General features: G+C 47.6%; 1 long non-coding RNA gene across 1 annotated transcript; it reads left to right on the forward strand.

Annotated features, from left to right (window-relative positions):
- The first annotated feature begins 784 nt into the window (after window positions 1-784).
- LOC115112632 (uncharacterized) lies at window positions 785-27,250 on the forward strand. Its single transcript, XR_003860980.2, has 3 exons — window positions 785-997; window positions 25,630-25,746; window positions 25,855-27,250. It is a non-coding gene; the product is annotated as an uncharacterized LOC115112632 (long non-coding RNA).

Genomic DNA, 27,250 nt, shown 5'->3' on the forward strand with positions numbered 1-27,250 from the left:
GTCAGCTTTACCTCATTACAAGGAGTACAGTGTACAACAGCACATAACAAACCCATTGATGACACTGATAAGTAATGCACCATTTTAAGTGTGTTTGTATGTGGGATTTAAATAGATTAATTAATTATTATGTATTTCTAAAGACAGACAGGAAGAGGATGAATACTACTATGTAGCTGTTTCCCTGATCCCTTCAGCCCCTAGTGAGTTCCGTTCATCTAGCATATCCTGGCCTCACCTGTTTACCTAGCCTCTCCATCTGTATACCTAGCCCCTCGTGACCTCTCCTTTTGTTTCCATAGGCTCTCCTGGCCTTTCCTTCTATTTGCCTAGGCTCGCCTGGCCTCTCCTTCTGTTCATCTATCCTTTCCTGGCCTCTCCTTCTGTTCATATATCCTCTCCTGGCCTCTCCTTCTGTATACCTAGCCTCTACTGGCCTCTCCTTACTTCCGTTTACCTGGGCTCTCCTGTACTCTCCTTACTTTGCATAATAAACTTCCCATCGCAGGCTGCATTGGGTCCTTAGCCTTTGTAAACATTGTGGGTTTAATCCTTAACCCCTATCATTTATTTTGCCAACCAGCAGGCCCCTGGTGACTGACAGCAGTCACAGCCACTGGGGGATTAATGAGCCGTTTAGCCAGCCATTTGCAAACACTGGGAAACTGGGCTGGCCAGCCTCCAGTGTTACGCACCAACAGTGGCTGCCTGGAAGGGTCTAGTTGTTTGGTACAATCACCATGGCAACATAGATTGAACAGGGTGGCTTAGTGGAATCAAAGGCTTGCGCTGCGGGTAGAAGGTTGACCAGGAGATGAGGCATTGGCAGGATGTCTGTCTGCACAGAGAGAAGCATTTGAATGAACTTCATTGACAGTTTATGTGATGGATGGGAAGTTTTTCTCGAAGGAGCTGCGGGACCAGATAGGACACCACATATTTTACAGTCTGACCATATCAGATGCAAAGCTAACCCAGAAACACTGCCTCAGGAAAGGTGAGCGCTCAACTGTTGGCTCAGAATGGGTGTGTAAGAGATAGATTTCACAAATCAGTTGTGATATTTGTTTTTTTTCTGTTGTAAAGGAATTGGTAGCTCTATAGTGTAGAGTAGCTAAACTACCTCAGGTTATCACGCGCTGACAGGTAAAACAACTCCAGGCTATCCATCGCTCGCTGACAGGTAAAACAACTCCAGGCTATCCCTCGCTGACAGGTAAAACAACTCCAGGCTATCCATAACTGACAGGTAAAACAACTCCAGGCTATCCCTCGCTGACAGGTAAAACAACTCCAGGCTGTTCCTCGCTCGCTGACAGGTAAAACAACTCCAGGCTATCCCTCGCTGACAGGTAAAACAACTCCAGGCTATCCCTCGCTGACAGGTAAAACTACTCCAGGCTGTTCCTCGCTCGCTGAAACGTCAAACTACTCCAGGCTGTCCCTCGTTCGCTGACAGGTCAAACTACTCCAGGCTGTCCCTCGCTCGCTGACAGGTAAAACAACTCCAGGCTATCCCTCGCTGACAGGTAAAACAACTCCAGGCTGTTCCTCGCTCGCTGACAGGTAAAACAACTCCAGGCTATCCCTCGCTGACAGGTAAAACAACTCCAGGCTATCCCTCGCTGACAGGTAAAACAACTCCAGGCTGTTCCTCGCTCGCTGAAACGTCAAACTACTCCAGGCTGTCCCTCGTTCGCTGACAGGTCAAACTACTCCAGGCTGTCCCTCGCTCGCTGACAGGTAAAACAACTCCAGGCTATCCCTAGCTGACAGGTCAAACTACTCCAGGCTATCCCTCGCTGACAGGTAAAACAACTCCAGGCTATCCCTAGCTGACAGGTAAAACAACTCCAGGCTATCCCTCGCTCGCTGACAGGTCAAACTACTCTTCGCTGACAGGTCAAACTACTCCAGGCTGTCCCTCCCTCGCTGAAAGGTCAAACTACTCCAAGCTATCCCTCGCTGACAGGTAAAACAACTCCAGGCTATCCCTAGCTGACAGGTAAAACAACTCCAGGCTTTCCCTCGCTCGCTGACAGGTCAAACTACTCCAGGCTATCCCTCGCTCGCTGACAGGTCAAACTACTCTTCGCTGACAGGTCAAACTACTCCAGGCTGTCCCTCCCTCGCTGACAGGTCAAACTACTCCAGGCTATCCCTCGCTGACAGGTAAAACAACTCCAGGCTATCCCTAGCTGACAGGTAAAACAACTCCAGGCTTTCCCTCGCTCGCTGACAGGTCAAACTACTCCAGGCTATCCCTCATTGACAGGTAAAACAACTCCAGGCTATCCCTAGCTGACAGGTAAAACAACTCCAGGCTTCCCCTCGCTCGCTGAAACGTCAAACCACTCCAGGCTGTCCCTCGTTCACTGACAGGTGAAACTACTACAGGCTGTCCCTCAAACTACTCCAGGCTGCTCGTTCACTGACAGGTCAAACTGACAGGTCAAATCCTCTACTAACCAGGCTATCCCAGGTAAAACAACTCCAGGCTATCCCTAGCTGACAGGTAAAACAACTCCAGGCTGACAGGTCAAACTACTCCAGGCTGACAGGTGACAAAACAACTCCAGGCTGTCCCTCCTCGCTGACAGGTCAAACTACTCCAGGCTATCCCTCGCTGACATGTAAAACAACTCCAGGCTATCCCTAGCTGACAGGTAAAACAACTCCAGGCTTTCCCTCGCTCGCTGACAGGTCAAACTACTCCAGTCTATCCCTCGCTGACAGGTAAAAACAACTCCAGGCTATCCCTCGCTGACAGGTAAAACAACTCCAGGCTGTTCCTCGCTCGCTGAAACGTCAAACTACTCCAGGCTGTCCCTCGTTCGCTGACAGGTCAAACTACTCCAGGCTGTCCCTCACTCGCTGACAGGTCAAACTACTCCAGGCTATCCCTCGCTGACAGGTAAAACAACTCCAGGCTATCCTTAGCTGACAGGTCAAACAACTCCAGGCTATCTCTCGCTCGCTGACATGTCAAACTACTCCAGGCTATGCCTCGCTGACAGCTAAAACAACTCCAGGCTATCCCTAGCTGACAGGTAAAACAACTCCAGGCTTTCCCTCGCTGACAGGTAAAACAACTCCAGGCTATCCTTAGCTGGCAGGTAACACTACTCCAGGCTATCCCTCGCTCGCTGACAGGTGAAATTACTCCAGGCTTTCCCTCGCTGACAGGTAAAACAACTCCAGGCTATCCCTAGCTGACAGGTAAAACAACTCCAGGCTATCCCTCGCTCGCTGAAACGTTAAACTACTCCAGGCTGTCCCTCGTTTGTTGACAGGTGAAACTACTCCAGGCATTCCCTGGCTCGCTGACAGGTAAACTACTCCAGGCTGTCCCTCGTTCGGTGACAGGTCGAACTACTCCATGCTATCCCTCGCTGACAAGTCAAACTAATCTAGATTATCCCTCGCTCGCTGACAGGTCAAACAACTCCAGGCTATCTCTCGCTCGCTGAAACGTCAAACTATTCCAAGCTGTCCCTCGTTCGCTGACAGGTCAAACTACTCCAGGCTGTCCCTCGTTTGCTGACATGTAAAACAACTCCAGGCTCTCCATAGCTGACAGGTAAAACAACTCCAGGCTATCCCTCGCTCGCTGACAGGTCAAACTACTCCATGCTGTCCCTCCCTCGCTGACAGGTCAAACTACGCCAGGTTATCCCTCGCTGACAGGTAAAACAACTCCAGGCTTCCCCTCGCTCGCTGAAACGTCAAACAGCTCCAGGCTGTCCCTCGTTCGCTGACAGGTCAAACTACTCCAGGCTATTCATCGCTCGCTGACAGGTAAAACAACTCCAGGCTATCCCTCGCTCGCTGACAGGTCAAACTACTCCAGTCTATCCCTCGCTGACAGGTAAAACAACTCCAGGCTATCCCTAGCTGACAGGTAAAACAACTCCAGGCTATCCCTCACTGACAGGTAAAACAACTCCAGGCTGTTCCTCGGTCGCTGAAACGTCAAACTACTCCAGGCTGTCCCTCGTTCACTGACAGGTCAAACTACTCCAGGCTGTCCCTCGCTCGCTGACAGGTCAAACTACTCCAGGCTATCCCTCGCTGACAGGTAAAACAACTCCAGGCTATCCTTAGCTGACAGGTAAAACAACTCCAGGCTATCTCTCGCTCGCTGACAGGTAAAACAACTCCAGGCTATCCTTAGCTGGCAGGTAACATTACTCCAGGCTATCCCTCGCTCGCTGACAGGTCAAACTACTCCAGGCTATCCCTAGCTGACAGGTAAAACAACTCCAGGCTTCCCCTCGCTCGCTGAAACGTCAAACCACTCCAGGCTGTCCCTCGTTCGCTGACATGTAAAACAACTCCAGGCTCTCCATAGCTGACAGGTAAAACAACTCCAGGCTATCCCTCGCTCGCTGACAGGTCAAACTACTCTTCGCTGACAGGTCAAACTACTCCAGGCTGTCCCTCCCTCGCTGACAGGTCAAACTACTCCAGGCTATCCCTCGCTGACAGGTAAAACAACTCCAGGCTATACCTAGCTGACAGGTAAAACAACTCCAGGCTATCCCTCGCTCGCTGACAGGTCAAACTACTCCAGGCTATCCCTCGCTGACAGGTAAAACAACTCCAGGCTATCCCTAGCTGACAGGTAAAACAACTCCAGGCTTACCCTCGCTTGATGAAATGGCAAACAGCTCCAGGCTGTCCCTCGTTCGCTGACAGGTCAAACTACTCCAGTCTTTCCCTCGCTGACAGGTAAAACAACTCCAGGCTGTTCCTCACTCGCTGACAGGTAAAAGAACTCCAGGCTATCCCTAGCTGACAGGTAAAACAACTCCAGGCTATCCCTCACTGACAGGTAAAACAACTCCAGGCTGTTCCTCGGTCGCTGAAACGTCAAACTACTCCAGGCTGTCCCTCGTTCGCTGACAGGTCAAACAACTCCAGGCTGTCCCTCGCTGACAGGTAAAACAACTCCAGGCTATCCTTAGCTGGCAGGTAACACTACTCCAGGCTATCCCTCGCTCGCTGACAGGTCAAATTAATCCAGGCTTTCCCTCGCTGACAGGTAAAACAACTCCAGGCTATCCCTAGCTGACAGGTAAAACAACTCCAGGCTATCCCTCGCTCGCTGAAACGTCAAACTACTCCAGGCTGTCCCTCCTTCACTGACAGGTCGAACTACTCCATGCTATCCCTCGCTGACAAGTCAAACTAATCTAGATTATCCCTCGCTCGCTGACAGGTCAAACAACTCGAGGCTATCTCTCGCTCGTTGAAACGTCAAACTACTCCAGGCTGTCCCTCGTTCGCTGACAGGTCAAACTACGCCAGGCTGTCCCTCGCTCGCTGACAGGTCAAACTACTCCAAGCTGTCCCTCGTTCGCTGACAGGTCAAACTACTCTAGGCCATCCCTCGCTCGCTGACAGGTCAAACTACTCCAGGCTATCCCTCGCTGACAGGTAAAACAACTCCAGGCTAGCCCTAGCTGACAGGTAAAACAACTCCAGGCTATCCCTAGCTGACAGGTCAAACTACTCCAGTCTATCCCTCGCTGACAGGTAAAACAACTCCAGGCTATCCCTCGCTGACAGGTAAAACAACTCCAGGCTGTTTCTCACTCGCTGACAGGTAAAACAACTCCAGGCTATCCCTAGCTGACAGGTAAAACAACTCCAGGCTATCCCTCACTGACAGGTAAAACAACTCCAGGCTGTTCCTCGGTCGCTGAAGGTCAAACAACTCCAGGCTGTCCCCTTAGCTGACAGGTCAAACTACTCCAGGCTGTCCCTTGCTCGCTGACAGGTCAAACTACTCCAGGCTATCCCTCGCTGACAGGTAAAACAACTCCAGGCTATCCTTAGCTGGCAGGTAACACTACTCCAGGCTATCCCTCGCTCGCTGACAGGTCAAATTACTCCAGGCTTTCCCTTGCTGACAGGTAAAACAACTCCAGGCTATCCCTAGCTGACAGGTAAAACAACTCCAGGCTATCCCTCGCTGACAGGTAAAACAACTCCAGGCTATCCCTAGCTGACAGGTAAAACTACTCCAGGCTATCCCTAGCTGACAGGTCAAACTACTCCAGTCTATCCCTCGCTGACAGGTAAAACTACTCCAGGCTATTCATCGCTCGCTGACAGGTAAAACAACTCCAGGCTATCCCTCGCTCGCTGACAGGTCAAACTACTCCAGTCTATCCCTCGCTGACAGGTAAAACAACTCCAGGCTATCCCTAGCTGACAGGTAAAACTACTCCAGGCTATCCCTAGCTGACAGGTCAAACTGCTCCAGTCTATCCCTCGCTGACAGGTAAAACAACTCCAGGCTATCCCTCGCTGACAGGTAAAACAACTCCAGGCTATCCCTAGCTGACAGGTAAAACAACTCCAGGCTATCCCTCACTGACAGGTAAAACAACTCCAGGCTGGTCCTCGCTCGCTGAAACGTCAAACTACTCCAGGCTGTCCCTGGCTCGCTGACAGGTCAAACTACTCCAGGCTGTCCCTCGTTCGCTGACAGGTCAAACTACGCCAGGCTGTCCCTCGCTCGCTGACAGGTCAAACTACTCCAAGCTGTCCCTCGCTCGCTGACAGGTCAAACTACTCCAAGCTGTCCCTCGTTCGCTGACAGGTCAAACTACTCTAGGCCATCCCTCTCTCGCTGACAGGTCAAACTACTCCAGGCTATCCCTCGCTGACAGGTAAAACAACTCCAGGCTATCCCTAGCTGACAGGTAAAACAACTCCAGGCTTCCCCTCGCTCGCTGAAACGTCAAACAGCTCCAGGCTGTCCCTCGTTCGCTGACATGTAAAACAACTCCAGACTCTCCATAGCTGACAGGTAAAACAACTCCAGGCTATCCCTCGCTCGCTGACAGGTCAAACTACTCTTCGCTGACAGGTCAAACTACTCCAGGCTGTCCCTCCCTCGCTGACAGGTCAAACTACTCCAGGCTATCCCTCGCTGACAGGTAAAACAACTCCAGGCTATCCCTAGCTGACAGGTAAAACAACTCCAGGCTATCCCTCGCTGACAGGTAAAACAACTCCAGGCTATCCCTAGCTGACAGGTAAAACTACTCCAGGCTATCCCTAGCTGACAGGTAAAACAACTCCAGGCTATCCCTCACTGACAGGTAAAACAACTCCAGGCTGTTCCTCGGTCGCTGAAACGTCAAACTACTCCAGGCTGTCCCTCGTTCGCTGACAGGTCAAACTACTCCAGGCTGTCCCTTGCTCGCTGACAGGTCAAACTACTCCAGGCTATCCCTCGCTGACAGGTAAAACAACTCCAGGCTATCCTTAGCTGGCAGGTAACACTACTCCAGGCTATCCCTCGCTCGCTGACAGGTCAAATTACTCCAGGCTTTCCCTTGCTGACAGGTAAAACAACTCCAGGCTATCCCTAGCTGACAGGTAAAACAACTCCAGGCTATCCCTCGCTGACAGGTAAAACAACTCCAGGCTATCCCTAGCTGACAGGTAAAACTACTCCAGGCTATCCCTAGCTGACAGGTCAAACTACTCCAGTCTATCCCTCGCTGACAGGTAAAACTACTCCAGGCTATTCATCGCTCGCTGACAGGTAAAACAACTCCAGGCTATCCCTCGCTCGCTGACAGGTCAAACTACTCCAGTCTATCCCTCGCTGACAGGTAAAACAACTCCAGGCTATCCCTAGCTGACAGGTAAAACTACTCCAGGCTATCCCTAGCTGACAGGTCAAACTACTCCAGTCTATCCCTCGCTGACAGGTAAAACAACTCCAGGCTATCCCTCGCTGACAGGTAAAACAACTCCAGGCTATCCCTAGCTGACAGGTAAAACAACTCCAGGCTATCCCTCACTGACAGGTAAAACAACTCCAGGCTGGTCCTCGCTCGCTGAAACGTCAAACTACGCCAGGCTGTCCCTCGTTCGCTGACAGGTCAAACTACGCCAGGCTGTCCCTCGCTCGCTGACAGGTCAAAATACTCCAAGCTGTCCCTCGCTCGCTGACAGGTCAAACTACTCCAAGCTGTCCCTCGTTCGCTGACAGGTCAAACTACTCTAGGCCATCCCTCTCTCGCTGACAGGTCAAACTACTCCAGGCTATCCCTCGCTGACAGGTAAAACAACTCCAGGCTATCCCTAGCTGACAGGTAAAACAACTCCAGGCTTCCCCTCGCTCGCTGAAACGTCAAACAGCTCCAGGCTGTCCCTCGTTCGCTGACATGTAAAACAACTCCAGACTCTCCATAGCTGACAGGTAAAACAACTCCAGGCTATCCCTCGCTCGCTGACAGGTCAAACTACTCTTCGCTGACAGGTCAAACTACTCCAGGCTGTCCCTCCCTCGCTGACAGGTCAAACTACTCCAGGCTATCCCTCGCTGACAGGTAAAACAACTCCAGGATATCCCTAGCTGACAGGTAAAACAACTCCAGGCTATCCCTCGCTGACAGGTAAAACATCTCCAGGCTATCCCTAGCTGACAGGTAAAACTACTCCAGGCTATCCCTAGCTGACAGGTCAAACTACTCCAGTCTATCCCTCGCTGACAGGTAAAACAACTCCAGGCTATCCCTAGCTGACAGGTCAAACTACTCCAGTCTATCCCTCGCTGACAGGTAAAACAACTCCAGGCTATCCCTCGCTGACAGGTAAAACAACTCCAGGCTATCCCTAGCTGACAGGTAAAACAACTCCAGGCTATCCCTCACTGACAGGTAAAACAACTCCAGGCTGGTCCTCGCTCGCTGAAACGTCAAACTACTCCAGGCTGTCCCTGGCTCGCTGACAGGTCAAACTACTCCAGGCTGTCCCTCGTTCGCTGACAGGTCAAACTACGCCAGGCTGTCCCTCGCTCGCTGACAGGTCAAACTACTCCAAGCTGTCCCTCGCTCGCTGACAGGTCAAACTACTCCAGGCTATCCCTCGCTTACAGGTAAAACAACTCCAGGCTATCCTTAGCTGACAGGTAAAACAACTCCAGGCTATCTCTCGCTCGCTGACATGTCAAACTACTCCAGGCTATGCCTCGCTGACAGGTAAAACAACTCCAGGCTATCCCTAGCTGACAGGTAAAACAACTCCAGGCTATCCCTAGCTGACAGGTAAAACAACTCCAGGCTATCCCTCGCTCGCTGACAGGTCAAACTACTCCAGGCTATCCCTCGCTGACAGGTAAAACAACTCCAGGCTATCCCTAGCTGACAGGTAAAACAACTCCAGGCTTCCCCTCGCTCGCTGAAACGTCAAACAGCTCCAGGCTGTCCCTCGTTCGCTGACAGGTCAAACTACTCCAGGCTATCCATCGCTCGCTGACAGGTAAAACAACTCCAGGCTATCCCTCGCTCGCTGACAGGTAAAACAACTCCAGGCTATCCCTAGCTGACAGGTAAAACAACTCCAGGCTTTCCCTCGCTGACAGGTAAAACAACTCCAGGCTATCCTTAGCTGGCTGGTAACACTACTCCAGGCTATCCCTCGCTCGCTGACAGGTCAAATTACTCCAGGCATTCCCTGGCTCGCTGACAGGTCAAACTACTCCAGGCATTCCCTGGCTCGCTGACAGGTCAAACTACTCCAGGCTATCCCTCCCTTGCTGACAGGTCAAACTACTCCAGGCTATCCCTCGCTGTCAGGTCAACCTACTCCAGGCTATCCCTCCCTTGCTGACAGGTCAAACTACTCCAGGCTATCCCTCGCTTACAGGTCAAACTACTCCAGGCTATCCCTCGTTGTCAGGTCAAACTACTCAAGGCTATCCCTCCCTTGCTGACAGGTCAAACTACTCTAGGCTATCCCTCGCTGACAGGTCAAACTACTCCAGGCTATCCATCGCTGACAGGTAAAACTACTCCAGGCTATCCCTTGCTGACAGGTCAAAATACTCTAGGCTATCACTAGCTGACAGGTCAAACTACTCCAGGCTATCCCTCGCTGACAGGTCAAACTACTCCAGGCTATCCCTCGCTTACAGGTCAAACTACTCCAGGCTATCCCTCGTTGTCAGGTCAAACTACTCAAGGCTATCCCTCCCTTGCTGACAGGTCAAACTACTCTAGGCTATCCCTCGCTGACAGGTCAAACTACTCCAGGCTATCCATCGCTGACAGGTAAAACTACTCCAGGCTATCCCTTGCTGACAGGTCAAAATAGTCTAGGCTATCACTAGCTGACAGGTCAAACTACTCCAGGCTATCCCTCGCTGACAGGTCAAACTACTCCAGGCTATCCCTTGCTAACAGGTCAAACTTGTACGAGTGCAGTAGTGGGAGGTCCGGAATGTCCAAGGGAATGATGCTGGATTTAGTTTTCACAACAGAAAACTAAAAAGGGTGTGATGACCCACCTCAATCATCTAGTGCACTATTCCAGAAATATTTATTTCTCTAGTCAGAGGGAGAAGAGTGCAACCACACACAGACCAACCTCACATCTCCACTTGATGGTGAGGGCAGGGGTTTATATAGTATACCATTACCCTTCAATTCAACAGGGAATGTTTCTGAAAACTACTGTTTTAATGGAAGTTTATAATTTTCAAAGTTGTTACAAAGTGGGAATGTTTTTAATTAGTCATTAAAACTTCTGATACCTCAAGCATTGCATTGCTAACCCTAAACATAGGGTTAGCAACCCTCATTTTAAGCCTAAACCTAACCTTAACCCTAGAACTAGCCCTAGCGTCTAACACTAAACCTGATTCTAACCCTAACACTAATTTTAACCTTTAACCTTAACCTTTAACCTTAACAGCAAAGTAAACACAGGTTGAAACAGCAGTGGATCCCTTTCCGACTGACATCATGTTGCTGTATAACCCTAACCCTAACCTTAATCCCAAACGCCTAACCTTAACCCCTAACCTTAACCTAACTCCTAACTCCTAACCCTAACCTAAACCCTGACCACTAATTGTAACCCTAAACCTAATTGTAACCCTAAACCTTAAGCCGAAAAAAAAAAAAATTCTGGTGAAGATTTCTGGTCCCAACAATGATAGTAAAACCAAAAACACACACATAAACGCTCATACTGACACAGTTGATTAGCCACCATCACAGCTAAGGCAACATCATTTGAGCAATACATTTGAATGGTGTAGCCTAGAACAAATACATTTTTGAATGTGTAACTGATCTCCTATTTTTCTATTTGATTAACTATAATACTGTGACTTTATTCAACTGAGCTGCATAGGAACTGCCATGTTAAGATACTGTCCACATTCCTTAGCGTGTGGCTGTAGGTCAAAAGGCTAGTCATTCCTCTGGTGTAAACAAAGTGGCTATTTTGGAGGTGTTCAGTGCTAACCTTCATTAGGGGGTGTGAAACTGCAAGCCTCTAGTACACATATGTCAGAGTCAAGGCCCGCGGGCCACATCCGGCCCGCAAGAAGGTTTTTTACGGCCCCTGGGATGATCTTGATTTATTATTAGAACCGGCCCGCAGCAAGCCGGCAGCCCGCAGATCTTTTACACGCACCAATACTACATTTCCCACAATGCAAAGGTGACGCACCGAGCAGTAGGCTGCTTCATTTCAATATTTATTGGCACAGTAGTCGTCAGCATCACAGTAAAATTAACTTTCAGATACCCATCAAAAATGGCAAAACGGAAGGTGGATACTGAGAACCGGGGTTTCAAACAAGGTGGGAGTCGGAGTATATGTTCTGAAGGTAGCTGGAAAACCTGTGTGTCTTCTGTGTGGAGAAAGTGTGGCGGTACTGAAAGAGTATAATCTGAGACGACATTATGAAACGAAACAGCGGACAAAAACAAGAATATGGACATGGAACAAAGGCTACAAAAGGCAGAGGAATTAAAACGAGGCCTCAAATCTCGACAGGCTCTGTTCAAAAAAGCCAAATCACAAGGCCAGGCTGCTGTCAAGGCCAGTTTTATTTTGGCAGAAGAGATCGCTAAATCAGCCCGGCCATTTACGGAGGGGGATTTCATCAAAAACTGCATGATTAAAGTTTGTGACGAAGTTTGCCCAGAAAAAAGGCAACTCTTTTAAATGTGAGTCTGAGCAGAAACACCATTGCCGAGAGAGAGTAGACCAGTTGTCCATCAATCTAAAAGAGCAGCTTGTGAAAAAGGGAAAAGATTTTATTGCATATTCCTTGGCTGTGGATGAGAGCACCGACATTTCTGACATTGCCCAGTTGTCAATTTTCATCCGCGGAGTGGACTCCAACCTAAGCGTGACAGAGGAGTTTTTGGCTTTACGTCCTATGCATGGCACAACACGGGGCATGATTTGTATGAAGAGGTGTCAAGATGTGTAAATGAGATGGAGCTGCTTTGGGAAAAACTCGTGGGTTTGACAACCGACGGAGCACCTGCGATGTGTGGACACAGGAGCGGACTGGTGGCGAAGATACGGGAAAAGATGCAAGAGGAAAACGCGACAGGTGAGCTGACAGCTTATCATTGTATCATACACCAGGAAGCGTTGTGCGGTAAAGCCTTGAAAATGGAGCATGTAATGAGCATCATCACGCGCACAGTTAACTTTATCAGAGCCAAAGGTTTGAATCACCGCCAGTTCAAGGCATTTCTGACGGAGTTAGAAACGGAGCATGGTGATTTGCCTTATCACACAGAGGTGCGATGGCTAAGCCAGGGAAAGGTGCTTCAAAGATGTTTCGAGCTTCGTGAGGAGATTTGTCTGTTCTTGGACAGCAAAGGGAAAGACACAACACAACTCCGAGACGAAATGTTTCTGTGTGAAATGGCTTTTCTGTGTGACATTACGAGTCATCTGAATGCAATAAACTTGCAGCTGCAGGGTCGGGATCGTGTCATCTCTGATATGTACAGTACAGTGAAGGCATTTAAAACCAAACTGACTCTGTGGGAGACGCAGATGCGGAAAGAAAATTTGAGCCACTTTCCCAGCTGCCAGACCATGAAAGAGAAGCTCTCTACCAGTGCGTTAGCACACAGTTGGCTGATAAAATAGGTATGCTTGCCGCTGACTTTCGACGCCGATTTGCTGACTTTGAAGCACAAAAAGCAGGTTGGAACTGTTTCGGTAACCCATTTGCTGTTGACGTGGAAAGCTCACCACCAAACCTCCAAATGGAGTTGATTGACCTCCAATGCAATGATGCACTGAGGGCAAAATATGCGGCAGTGGGTGCTGCGGAGTTCGCCCGTTTCCTCCCGGCACAATGCCCCAGCTGCGCATCCAGGCTGCTCAAACGTTGTCTATGTTTGGCAGCACATACCTGTGTGAACAACTGTTTTCTTTGATGAACCTGAACAAAACATCACACAGAAGTAAACTTACTGCTGAACACCTCCACTCAATTCTGAGGATTTCTTCAGCTCAGAGCCTTAACCCGAACATTGATGAACTTGTGGAAAAGATGGGACACCACCAAGTATCACCCTCAACCTCAAACAAGTGAACATTACTGTGCAATCACATATTTAGAGTTTTTACTCAGTTCAAGTTTAAAAGTTAAAATTTAATATTTGTTTTCACTGCATGTTACTTCTCCTTAAACAAAGTGTTGTTTTTGATTAATAGATTTTTGCACTTTATTTTTTTGTATTTCAATCCAATTATAAAAAATATTTCAGTTGAGTGGATGATAGAAAATTGCTATTATTGTTTTTTCTTTGAAGTAAATTTAGCCCACTTTTGCTAAAATAGAAAATATAGTCTACTGATGGTGCCTTGAATACCGGTTTCTTTCATTTAATGTTCATGTTATGGGGATATTTATATAAAGGAAATTTGTCTTTTGTGTCTGTTGAAAATTAAAGATTACTGACAGAGCCATAAGAAAATATTGCTTTATTTATCTGATCATATTGTAATATATTTGTTAGGTTTTCAGTAGGTTCAATTAGGTTCACTAGACTATATGCGTCATTTAAAAATTTTTCAATGAACATTCGAACAGTCCGGCCCTCGTCTTGTAGCTGATTTTTTTATTTGGCCCTCCGTCCATTTGACTTTGACACCCCTGCTCTAGTATGTATCACGCTGGATGACCATGAAGCCACCGGAAACTATATATCCTCTTACTGGGTTCAGACCCTAAGGTCGATGTCTGCGTCCACATTGGATGCATCTCAATCCATTTCCACATCTGTGGTGAAAGCTAACAGAGCTAGAGTGGTGTTTGTCAGACCTTGAGACATCCCGAAAATCAATCTATAGCGTCAGAATGGTTTGGCCTACTATTATGACCCCTTTATGAAAAGATGGGACTCTCACAAACATGATGCTGTTCTCCATTGTGCTCTATGACAAGCACAAGTGTCGTATGACTCACCTGAAGTTGGTACAGCCAATCTGCCAACTTCTGTCTGTAGCATCCAAACAGTTTGGGCTAAAAAATCCATGACAATTGAGAATTTCAATAAGCATTTTTCTACGGCTGGCATTGGTTTCCACCTGGCTACCCCTAACATGGTAAACAACCCTGAAACCCCCACAGCAACTTCCCCAAGCCTCCCCCATTTCCCTTTCACCCAAATCCAGATAGGTGATGTTCTGAAAGAGCTGCAAAATCTGGACCCCTAAAAAATCGGGCAAGACAATCTGGACCCTCTTTTTCTAATATTATCCACCACAATTGTTGCAAACACTATTACTAGCCTGTTCAACCTCTCTTTTGTATTGTCTGAGATCCCCAAAGATTGGAAAGCTGCCGCAGTCATCCCCCTCTTCAAAGGGCGAGACACTCTAGACCCAAATTGCTACAGACCTATATATACTGTATCCTACCCTGCCTTTTTAAGGTCTTCGAAAGCCAGGTTAACAAACAGATCACCGACCATTTCGAGTCCCACTGTACCTTCTCCCCTATTCAATCTGGTTCCCGAGCTGGTCATAGGTGCACCTCAGCCACGCTGACCATCCTACCGATCCTTGACTTTGGCGATGTCATTTACAAAATAGCTTCCAACCCTCTACTCAACAAATTGGATGCAGTCTATCACAGTGCCATCCATTTTGTCACCAAAGCCCCATATAGTACCCACCACTGCAACCTCTATCCTCTCATTGGCTGGTCCTCGCTTCAAATTTGCTGCCAAACCCACTGGCTCCAGGTCATCGATAAGTCTTTGCTAGGTAAAGTCCCTCCTTATCTCAGCTCACTGGTCACCATAGCAACACCCACCAGTAGCACACGCTCCAGCAGGTATATCTCACTGGTCATCGACAAAGCCAATTCCTACTTTGGCTGCCTTTCCTTCCAGTTCTCTGCAGTCAATGACTGGAGTGAACTGCAAAAATCACTGAAGCTGGAGACTCATATCTCCCCACTAACTTTAAGCACCAGCTGTCAGAGCAGCTCACAGATCACTGCACCTGTACATAGCCCATCGGTAAATAGCACATCCAACTACCTCATGACCCATAGTGTTATTTATTTAGCTCCTTTGCACCCCAGTATCTCTACTTGCACACTGATCTTCTGCACATCTATCAGTCTAGTGTTTAATTGCTATATTGTAATTATTTTACTGCTACGGCAGGGTAGCCTAGTGGTTAGAGCATTGGACTAGTAACTGGAAGGTTGCAAGTTCAAACCCCTGAGCTGACAAGGTACAAATCTGTCATTCTGCCCCTGAACAGGCACTTAACCCACTGGTGATCACTAGGCTGTCATTGAAAATAAGAATTTGTTCTTAACTGACTTGCCTAGTTAAATAAAGGTTAAGAAAATAAATAATAAGTTATTGCTTTACCTCCCTTCTTCTACCTCATTTGCACACACTGTATATAGACTTTTTTTTTTTTTTTTTGTATTACTAACTGTATGTTTGTTTATTCCATTTGTAGCTGTTTGTGTCGCACTGCTTTACTTTATCTTGTCCAGGTCACAGTTGTAAATGAGAACTTGTTCTCAACTAGCCTATCTGGTTAAAAAAAGGTGAAATAATAAAAAATATAAAAAATACTGTAGGCTATATGTAGAAACTTAAACCATTAAAACCATCTTGATAAAGAGTTACATCCATCACAAAGAAATAAATTATAATTCAGTTTTGGAATGTCTTAAGAAACATTATGGAAACAATACATGTTCTGTAATGTAGTACACAGTCTTATCCAGTGAGTGTATACAGTTGAAGTCGGAAGTTTACATACACTTAGGTCATTAAAACACATTTTTTAACCACTCCACAAATGTCTTGTTAATAAACTATTGTTTTGGCAAGTCGGTTAGGACATCTACTTTGTGCATGACACAAGTGACACAAGTCATTTTTCCCACAATTGTTTACAGACAGATTATTTCACTTATAATTCACTATATCACAATTCCAGTGGGTCAGAAGTTGACATACACTAAGTTGACTGTGCCTTTAAACGGCTTGGATAATTCCAGAAAATGATGTCATGGCTTTAGAAGCTTCTCATAGGCTAATCGACATAATTTGAGTCAATTGTATCACAATTCCAGTGGGTCAGAAATTTGACTGTGGCTGTGCCTTGAAACAGCTTGGAAGATTCCAAGGAAATTACGTCATGGCTTTAGAAGCATCTGAGTAGCTAATTGGCATCATTTAAGTCATTTGGAGGTGTACCTGTGGATGTATTTCAAGGCCTACCTTCGAACTCAGTGCCTCTTTGCATTACATCATGGGAAAATCAAAAGAAAATCAGCCAAGACCTCAGTTAAAGAATTGTCCACCTCCACAGGTCTAGTTCATCCTTGGGAGCAATTTCCAAACGCCTGGAGGTACTAAGTGCGTCTGTACAAACAATAGTATGCAAGTATAAACACCATGGGACCACGCAGCCGTCATACCGCTCAGGAAGGAGACACGCTGTCTCCTAGAGATGAACATACTTTGGTGGAAAAAGTGCAAATCAATCCCAGAACAACAGCAAAGAACCTTGTGAAGATGTTGGAGGAAACAGGTACAAAAGTATCTAAATCCACAGTAAAACGAGTCCTATATCGACATAACCTGAAAGGTCGCTCAGCAAGAAGAAGCAACTGCTCCAAAACCGCCATAAAAAAGCCACACTATGGTTAGTAACTGCACATGAGTTCCTCTGGTCTGATGAAACAAAAATAGAACTGTTTGACCATAATGGCCATCATTATGTTTGGAGGAAACTTGCAAGACGAAGAACGCGATACCAACCGTGAAGCACGGGGGTGGCAGCATCATGTTCTGGGGTGCTTTGCTGCAGGAGGGACTGGTGCACTTCACAAAATAGATGGCATCATGAGGTAGGAAAATGATGTGGATATATTGACGCAACATCTCAAGACATCAGTCAGGAAGTTAAAGCTTGGTCGCAAATGGGTCTTCCAAATGGACAATGACCCCAAGCGTATTTCCAAAGCTGTGGCAAATTGGCTTAAGGACAACAAAGTCAAGGTATTGGAGTCAAGGTATTGGAGTGGCCATAACAAAGCCCTCAATCCTACAGAAAATGTGTGGGCAGAACTGAAAAAGCGTGTGCGAGCAAAGAGGCCTACAAACCTGACTCAGTTACACCAGCTTTGTCAGGTGGAATGGGCCACAATTCACCCAACGTATTGTGGAAAGCTTGTGGAAGGCTTCCTAAAACATTTAACCCAAGTTAATCAATTTGGCAATGCTAAATGCTAACCAAATTATTACTGAGTGTATGTAAACTTCTGACCCACTGGTAATGTGATAAAATAAATCAAATCTGAAATAAATCATTATCTCTAATATTATTCTGACATTTCAAATTCTTAAAATTAAGTGGTGATCCTAACTGACCTAAGACAGGAAAAACAAAATCTGCGAATAAATGTAAGGAATTGTGAAAAACTGAGTTTAAATGTATTTGGCTAAGGTGTATGTAAACTTTCGACTTCAACTGTACATTCTATTATAAGTTGTATTATGTTACTAGTCTTTGCTCAGTAGCCTGAACAATACGCTGCCACATGGTCATGTGTGGAGTGCATGGAACAGCAGTTGTTCTTGTAAAAAGTTACATTTTGAAATAGAGCATCATTTTGTTTTTAAAGCAGAGTAATTCAAATGTTTTGTACATTTGTTTTGTGTCCACATGGCTTTCTCAGCTTTTCTAGTGCTAGAGGGGTATATTTGTAAGTGTCTTGCCTGCCTAGCCTTGACTAGCCTGCCTAGCCTTGCCTAGACTAGCCTGCCTAGCCTGCCTTGCATAGCCTGCCTAGACTAGCCTGCCTAGCCTAGCCTGCCTAGCCTGACTAGCCTATCATGCAACAGATGGTTGGCATGTTACCAGACTTGCCACCAAAGGCCAAGCTAAATTCCTGAAGCCTTCTGCATTAGATAATGGTTATAACGTACTATAGAGAAACACAGTCAGCTCCTCTCCCATCCACATCACTATACATTAGTCCTCGTCTTGTTGATGCTGATGCTGCGACAGAGTCCAGGTTCTGTCGCAGCCGTCCGCGACCGGGAGACCCATGGGGCGGTGCACATTTGGCCCAGCGTCATCCTGGTTAGGGGAGGGTTTGTCTGGTAGGGATGTTCTTGTCCCATCGCGCACTAGCGACTCCTGTGGCGGGCCAGGTGCAACTCATGCTGACACTGTCACCAGGTGTACGGTATTTCCCCCGACACATTGCTGCGGCTTGGCTGGGTTGTGTTTCAGAGGATGCATGGCTCTCGACCTTCGCCTCTTCCAGATCCGTACGGGAGTTGTAGCGATGGGACAAGACTGTAGAACTACCAATTGGGGAGAAAAGGCGGTAAAAAAGAAGAAGAACAAGTCCTAATGGAAAGTTGTCAAGGTTGTGTGGATAAGGTTTCTATTGGAGGCTGGGGGTTGGATTCCTGTTATGTAAGTGATGGGTGTGTCTGCTACAATATTCTGACTGGCAAGGATAGGTTGCACTGCCCTCCTCTTTATGAGGGCAACAGGAAGACACATGGTGAAAAACTATGGCTGATTTTGCTCTCTCTCCCTCTCCCACTCTCTTTCTCTTACTGAAGCCTGCCTCATGTTAAGTTTCCATTCCTCCATCTCCTGTTTCAAATAAAACCAACAATCCACTCTGCTTATTTTTAGCCTCAGAATCTGCAGTAAATTATCAGACTAATGCATGACAAGGGCTTGGGTCTCCATTTCTCAAGCTGAGAGAATAAACGCGGAAGAGCTGTGACCAATTGTGATTTGAATCTACTTTAGCTAGACCCCAAGACCGTGTTAGCCACCTGAGCCACAAGGCTGCTAGTCATGTGTGAGGGCTTAAGAAGCAGGTTCAACCCAGGACCTTCATGTTCTCCTGTCCTTCAGAGAACCACAGTCACTCACAGCTAGACAGTCCCTCTGAACTCCCAACTCCTGACAATACCGAGGACCAGGAATACCACCACGGTCCCGGTCTCTGAATTCCAGCTCCCAGCCTTTCCTGCCCTGTCAGCAGAGGAATTAGAAGCAGATCGTTGGCATAGATGAGGATGGTGTGGTGGGGAAGTGGGAGTTGCACATACTGCCACTAAAACCTACTTTGAAGGTCAGCAGATGCCTACCTTTCAATGGTCCCCCATAAAGATACTGTAGGCTTACAGCTGGACTGAGGGCCATGATGAGGTTCTATGTGATTGTTCCAGGGGGTCTAAGGGGCCTGTTTAGGAGAGGACTGGAGAAAGCTATAAAAAAAAAAAATGTAAAGTCTGTTTCCATTTAGTTTAGTAAGAAGCACCATGCCAAAGCAAAGGAGGACATTGGTAGCCTTTTCTCTGTCATTTACATGCAGCAAGCAATAATAGATTATTGACAGAGACAGTGGTTAAAATCCCCTCCTCAGGCTGTGTCCCTGTGCAGATGCGGGGGCCTACAGTCCCATTCACTGGAGCCCATCCCTACTGCCAGCCGATCTTTAACCATTGGGCTGTGTGACCAGGCAAGAAGTACTTCCAGATAGAAGGCCCAGGGAATATCCACAGTGCCAAGAGAGAGAGAAAGAAGAACAATCCTCCTCTCTACTTCCTTTTCTCATATAAAGCAGACAACAGAGACGAGAAAGAATAGTGTGGAGGACGAGAGAGAATAGTGTGGAGGACGAGAGAGAACAGCGTGGAGGACGAGAGAGAACAGCGTGGAGGACGAGAGAGAACAGCGTGGAGGACGAGAAAGAATAGTGTGGAGGACGAGAGAGAACAGTGTGGAGGACGAGAGAGAACAGTGTGGAGGACGAGAGAGAACAGTGTGGAGGATGAGAGAGAACAGTGTGGAGGACGAGAGAGAACAGTGTGGAGGACGAGTGAGAATAGTGTGGAGGATGAGAGAGAACAGTGTGGAGGACGAGAGAGAACAGTGTGGAGGACGAGAGAGAACTGTGTGGAGGACGAGAAAGAATAGTGTGGAGGACGAGACAGAATAGCATGGAGGACAAGAGAGAATAGTGTGGAGGACGAGAGAGAACAGTGTGGAGGACGAGAAAGAATAGTGTGGAGGACGAGAAAGAATAATGTGGAGGATGAGACAGAACAGTGTGGAGGACGAGTGAGAATAGTGTGGAGGATGAGAGAGAACAGTGTGGAGGACGAGTGAGAATAGTGTGGAGGATGAGAGAGAATAGTGTGGAGGACGAGTGAGAATAGTGTGGAGGACGAGTGAGAATAGTGTGGAGGATGAGACAGAATAGCGTGGACTAGAGAGAATAGTGTGGAGGATGAGACAGAATAGCGTGGACTAGAGAGAATAGTGTGGAGGACGAGAGAGAACAGTGTGGAGGACGAGTGAGAATAGTGTGGAGGACGAGAGAGAACAGTGTGGAGGACGAGTGAGAATAGTGTGGAGGATGAGACAGAATAGCGTGGACTAGAGAGAATAGTGTGGAGGATGAGACAGAATAGCGTGGACTAGAGAGAATAGTGTGGAGGATGAGACAGAACAGTGTGGAGGACGAGTGAGAATAGTGTGGAGGATGAGAGAGAACAGTGTGGAGGACGAGTGAGAATAGTGTGGAGGATGAGAGAGAATAGTGTGGAGGACGAGTGAGAATAGTGTGGAGGACGAGAGAGAACAGTGTGGAGGACGAGTGAGAATAGTGTGGAGGATGAGACAGAATAGCGTGGACTAGAGAGAATAGTGTGGAGGATGAGACAGAATAGCGTGGACTAGAGAGAATAGTGTGGAGGACGAGAGAGAACAGTGTGGAGGACGAGAAAGAATAGTGTGGAGGACGAGTGAGAATAGTGTGGAGGACGAGTGAGAATAGTGTGGAGGATGAGACAGAATAGCATGGAGGATGAGACAGAATAGCATGGAGGATGAGACAGAATAGCATGGAGGATGAGACAGAATAGCATGGAGGATGAGACAGAATAGCGTGGACTAGAGAGAATAGCGTGGAGTACGAGACAGAATAGCATGGAGGATGAGACAGAATAGCGTGGACTAGAGAGAATAGCGTGGAGTACGAGACAGAATAGCGTGGAGGATGAGACAGAATAGCGTGGACTAGAGAGAATAGCGTGGAGGACGAGAGTGAATAGTGTGGAGGACGAGAGAGAATAGTGTGGAGGACGAGACAGAATAGTGTGGAGGACGAGAGAGAATAGTGTGGAGGACGAGACAGAATAGTGTGGAGGACGAGAGAGAATAGTGTGGAGGACGAGAGAGAACAGTGTGGAGGACGAGAGAGAGCGTGGAGGATGAGACAGAATAGCGTGGACTAGAGAGAATAGTGTGGAGGATGTGAGAGAATTGTGGAGAGTACGAGAGAGAATAGTGTGGAGGACGAGAGAATATAGTGGAGAGTACGAGAGAGAACAGTGTGGAGGATGTGAGAGAATAGTGGAGAGTACGAGAGAGAATAGTGTGGAGGACGAGAGAATAGTGGAGAGTACGAGAGAGAATAGTGTGGAGGATGAGAGAGAATAGTGGAGAGTACGAGAGAGAATAGTGTGGAGGACGTGAGAGAATAGTGGAGAGTACGATAGAGAATAGTGTGGAGGACGAGAGAGAATAGACGTGAGAGGACATGAGCCATCATGCAGGACAGAGAAGAGACATCATGCATGCATCATGCATCATGCATGTTCTGGGGTGTTTTTGTCCTGGTATAGTAGGTATGTTTCAGTGTGTGTTCTGGGGTGTTTTTGTCCTGGTATAGTAGGTATGTTTCAGTGTGTGTTCTGGGGTGTTTTTGTCCTGGTATAGTAGGTATGTTTCAGTGTGTGTTCTGGGGTGTTTTTGTCATGGTATAGTAGGTATGTTTCAGTGTGTGTTCTGGGGTGTTTTTGTCCTGGTATAGTAGGTTTGTTTTCAGTGTGTGTAGCTCCGGATGCCCACTGACTTCCTCTCTCTGACAGAGTGTTTCATAAGCATAGTTGAAAAATGTGTTTGACTGGGCCTTGGAGTCAGGAAATTAGATATTTAGAAAAAATAAAAGTGGCCCTTCAGTGCTGTTTTAGTACTTTGAACCTATTTAGGTTGAGACAGGAAGAGAGGGGCCTCTTATGAAAAGCCAAATACAAGCAACTTTACAGTACTGTGTCGTATAGCTAGAATTAGGAATGGACTGTAACTCTCTCATACAATCTAAGATATATGATAATAATCACTTAACTGATTGCCTTGCTCTGCCTGCTATAGTACACTGATCAACAGCACCCTTTTTGTACACTACAAGTCATACTGAGGTGATGAAATGTGCTTCTATCCACACGTACATGCAGCATACAGTTCAATCTGGGGTGGCAGGGTAGCCTAGTGGCTAGGGTGTTGGACTAGTAACCGAAAGGTTGCAAGTTCAAATCACCGACCTGACAAGGTACAAATCTGTCGTTCTGCCCCTGAACAAACAGTTAACCCGCTGTTCCTAGGCTGTCATTGAACATAAGGATTTGTTCTTAACTGACTTGCCTAGTTAAATAAAGGTAAAAATAAAAAATCTGTTTTTTAAATGGCAACAACCTGAAAAACAAACAGTTCACCCAACTTCCAGCCGCTAACAAGTCACGGGGGTGACTAGAGGTAGTTTCCATGGCTAACTGGACCAACGGTAAATCTACAGTTTCAGTGATGAATAGCTAATCATCTCCAGCGTCTTGCACAGAGTTTGACATTTACAGCAACACAAGATCTCTTTGTTTTCCTCCCTCCAGTTTACTGTCTATCACCCCTCGCTCTTAGTTCCTTGTCCGCTCTTCTGACCTCTCCATATTCTGCCTCTCCTCTCTCTGCTGGGTCAGCCCATTCTCTTCCTCCTGCCTCCTCTCTTCTCTCTCTCCAGCCTCTCCCCTCCCATCTCCAGACTAATTTCCTCTCTCTCTAGCCTAAACCCTCTCCAGACTCCTCTCCACTCTCTCTCCAACCTCTCCAGACTCCTCTCCCTCTCCCCAGCCTCTCCCCGCCCTTCACTAGACTCTTCTCATCTCTCTCTCCAGCCTATCCCCTTTCGAGACTCCTCTCTTCTCTCTGTACAGCCTATCTCTGACTTCACCAGACCCCTCAAATCTCTCTCTCCAGCCTCTCCCTCCCAACTCCAGACTCCTCTCCCCTCTCCCTCCATCCTCTCCCCTCCCTTCTCCAGACTCCCCTTCTCTCTCTCTCTACCCTCTCCTCTCCAGACATGTCTTCTCTCTCTCTCCAGCCTCTCCCCTCCCCTCTCAAGACTCCTCTCCTCTCTCTCCAGCCTCTCCCCTCCCTACTATATACTTTTTTCCTCTCTCTCCAGCCTATCTATCCCCTCTCCAGACTCCTCCAATCTCTCGCTGAAACATCTCCCTCACTTCTCGACTCATCTCCTCTCTCTCTCCAGCCTCTCACCTCTCCAGACTCCTTTCCACTCTCTCCAGCCTCTCCCCTCCCTTCTCCAGTCTCATCTCCCCTCTCTCTCCAGCCTTTCCCCACCCTTCTCCAGACTCTTCAATTCTCTCTCTCCAGCCTCTCCCCTGAGCAGACGCTTCTTTTTACGCCATCTAACTCCCTTCTCCAGACTCCTCACCATTTTATCTCCAGCCTGTGCACTCTGCTGACTCCTCTCCTCTCTCTCTCTAGCCTTTCCCCTCCCCTTTCTAGACTCATTTCTCTTTCCAGCCTCTCCCTCCCTTCTTCAGACTCCAATCCTCTCTCTCTCCAGCCTCACACCTCCTTTCTCCAGACTCCTCTCATCTCCCTCTCCAGCATCTCCCCTCCCGTCTCAAGACTCCTCTCCCAACTCACTCCAGCCTCTCCCCTCCCTTCTCCAGACATCTCTCCTCTCCCTTTCCAGCCTCTCCACTCCCTTCTCCAGACATCTCTCCTGTCTCTTTCCAGCCTCTCCCCTCCCTTCTCCAGACATCTCTCCTCTCCCTTTCCAGCCTTTCCCCTCCCTTCTCCAGACATCTCTCCTCTCCCTTTCCAGCCTTTCCCCTCCCTTCTCCAGACATCTCTCCTGTCTCTTTCCAGCATTCCCCTCCCGTCTCAAGACTCCTCTCCAAACTCTTTCCAGCCTCTCTTCTCCCTTCTCAAGACTCCCCTCCCAACTCTCTCCAGCCTCCCCCTCCCTTCTCCAGACTCTTCTCCTCTCTCTCTTCAGCCTCTCCCCTCCCTTCGCCAGACTCTTCTCCTCTCTCTCTCCAGCCTCTTACCTCTCCAGACTCCTCTCCTCCCTCTCCAGCCTCTCCTCTCCCCTCCCCTCTCCAGACTCCTCTCCTCTCTCTCCAGCCTCTCCCCTCTCCAGACTCCTCTCCCCTCTATCTCCTGCCTCTCCCCTCCCTTCTCCAGACTCTTCTCCTCTCTCTCTCCAGACTCTCCCCTCCCTTCACCAGACTCCTCTCCTCCCTGTCTCCAGCCTCTTCCGTCTCTAGAATCCTCTCTCTCTCCAGCCTCTCCCTTCTCTAGATATTTTTCCTCTATTTCTCCAGCATCTCCCCTCTCCAGCCTCTTCATTCCCAGACTCCTTTTCTCTATCTCTCCAGCCTCTCCCTCCCCTCTACAGACTACCCTACTTTCCTTCCATCTATAGCATTTATTAGTATTGTGCAGTTCCTTGAGTATGATTGAGTAGTTATCTGTTTTGGTAGACAATGATTTTGCTGTGATCTGATAGGAGTGTTTCCAGAGGTAAACAATTAATCGGCCAGAGCGGCAAGTGTGCGCTCCGAGAGTGAAACGAGATGGGTGGGGCTAAAGATTAAGAGGGTTGTGAACGATGCTGAATGGGTGTAGACAAAGAAGAGCTCTTCACTAGATACCAAAACATTAGAAGGTGATTTTCTCAAAAGTTGCTCAACTTTCAAAGCAGAATTACTTTCCCATTGTTACCCAAATGCAGTGTATGATATACCCTTTTCTAGCTCTAAAAAACACAATTTCAGATTTTGCTACATAAGACCGAATTAAGGTGGTGAGGCACATATATCCTGCTGTCATTTTGAGGTTCTAGCTGCAAGGGCGGGGGGCATAGGTCTGATCTGAAGGGGCCTATATAGGGTGTGGCCAGGGTTTGTTTGGGGGTGGTCTCAGCTGGTTGGGGTCTCTCTCTCTCTCTCTCTCTCTCTCTCTCTCTCTCTCTCTCTCTCTCCCTCTCTCAAACACACCAATTACTGTTAGTTGTGGGACGCTGGTATGCTATCTATGCTGGAGTTGGGAGGAGGGTGGGCAGGATAATAGCACAGCATAGACAATGAGATGGGGGCATTGGTGAGAATGTTGAAGAGACTATTGATCTGTGTGTGTTACAGTGCAGCTCTTTGTCTCTCTCTACAGACAGGGGCACTGGGCAGCCATCCTCACGCCTCCTCTCTCTGCCCCAGACACACAGCCAAGGACCGGAGGAGAGAAAAGGTGTGTGTGGCTTTCCCAGAAAACACCCTGGAGATGTGTGTGAGTAGCTAACAACCAACTCCCTAAGTGACACTTAATATGTTGTACAGTTGACTATTTATTTATTTCCTGTCGTTGTACAGTAATCATGTTGTTTGTATGCATTAGGCAGAGTTCAAACCAGGAGTGTTGAGGTCAGAGTTCAAACCAGGACTGTTGAGATCTGTTCTCACACCAATATGCTGCATTCGTCATCATCTGGAGCTAAGTAGAAGACACCAAAAGAGGCAGTGTGCTTGAGTGTGTGTGTTTGTGTGTGTGTATATGTGTGTGTGCGCGTGTGCATACATGTAAAAGAAAGCGCGCGAGAGAGTGTGGGAGTGCGTGAATGACTGAGCGAGTGAGAGGCTGAGACTGTGACTGGGAAAGAGAGAGAAAGAGAGAGAGAGTTTGAGGATGGTAAACCCAGCAATGTGTCATACAGTCTAACAACCCTGTTTTCTGACATACAGGAACATATGTTCTTTCAACATACAGAGCTGCCCAGCCAGAAACAGATCTCACCATCTACCAAGAACACCCACATACACCCCCATAAATAACACCCACATACACCCCCATAAATAACACCCACATACACCCCCATAAAGAATACCCACATACACCCCCATAAAGAACACCCACATACACCCCCATAAAGAACACCCACACACACCCCCATAAAGAACACCCAAATACACCCCCATAAAGAATACCCACATAAACCCCCATAAAGAATACCCACACACACCCCCATAAAGAACACCCACATACACCCCCATAAAGAACACCCACATACACCCCCATAAAGAATACCCACATACACCCCCATAAAGAACACCCACATACACCCCCATAAAGAACACCCACATACACCCCCATAAAGAATACCCACATAAACCCCCATAAAGATTACCCACATACACCCCCATAAAGAACACCCACATACACCCCCATAAAGAATACCGACATACACCCCCATAAAGAATACCCACATACACCCCCATAAAGAACACCCACATGCACCCCCATAAAGAACACCCACATACACCCCCATAAAGAACACCCACATACACCTCATAAAGAATACCCACATATACCCCCATAAAGAATACCCACATACACCCCCATAAAGAACACCCACATACACCCCCATAAAGAACACCCACATACACGCCCATAAATAACACCTATATACACCCCCACAAAGAACACCCATATACACCCCCATAAATAACACCTATATACACCCCCATAAAGAACACCCATATACACCCCCATAAAGAACACCCATTTAAGCACCCTTTTCTCTGCTATCTCCAGCAGGACCTTCATGATTTGGAGTTGGAACCTCATAAGAAGAGGCTGTGATCTCTCCGTACAGTATTACCAATCCAGTGGAATATCATCTGTGATTGCCAAATTTCAAACACACCATTCAAAATGTTGTGAAGGGATGTTTGCACTGAACGGGCCAAAATAAGCAAAAGGGAGATTTTTACTGTAATAAACCAAGTTGGGCAAA

This window comes from Oncorhynchus nerka, linkage group LG28 (genome assembly GCF_034236695.1).
Source record: "Oncorhynchus nerka isolate Pitt River linkage group LG28, Oner_Uvic_2.0, whole genome shotgun sequence".
Lineage (NCBI taxonomy): Eukaryota > Metazoa > Chordata > Actinopteri > Salmoniformes > Salmonidae > Oncorhynchus > Oncorhynchus nerka.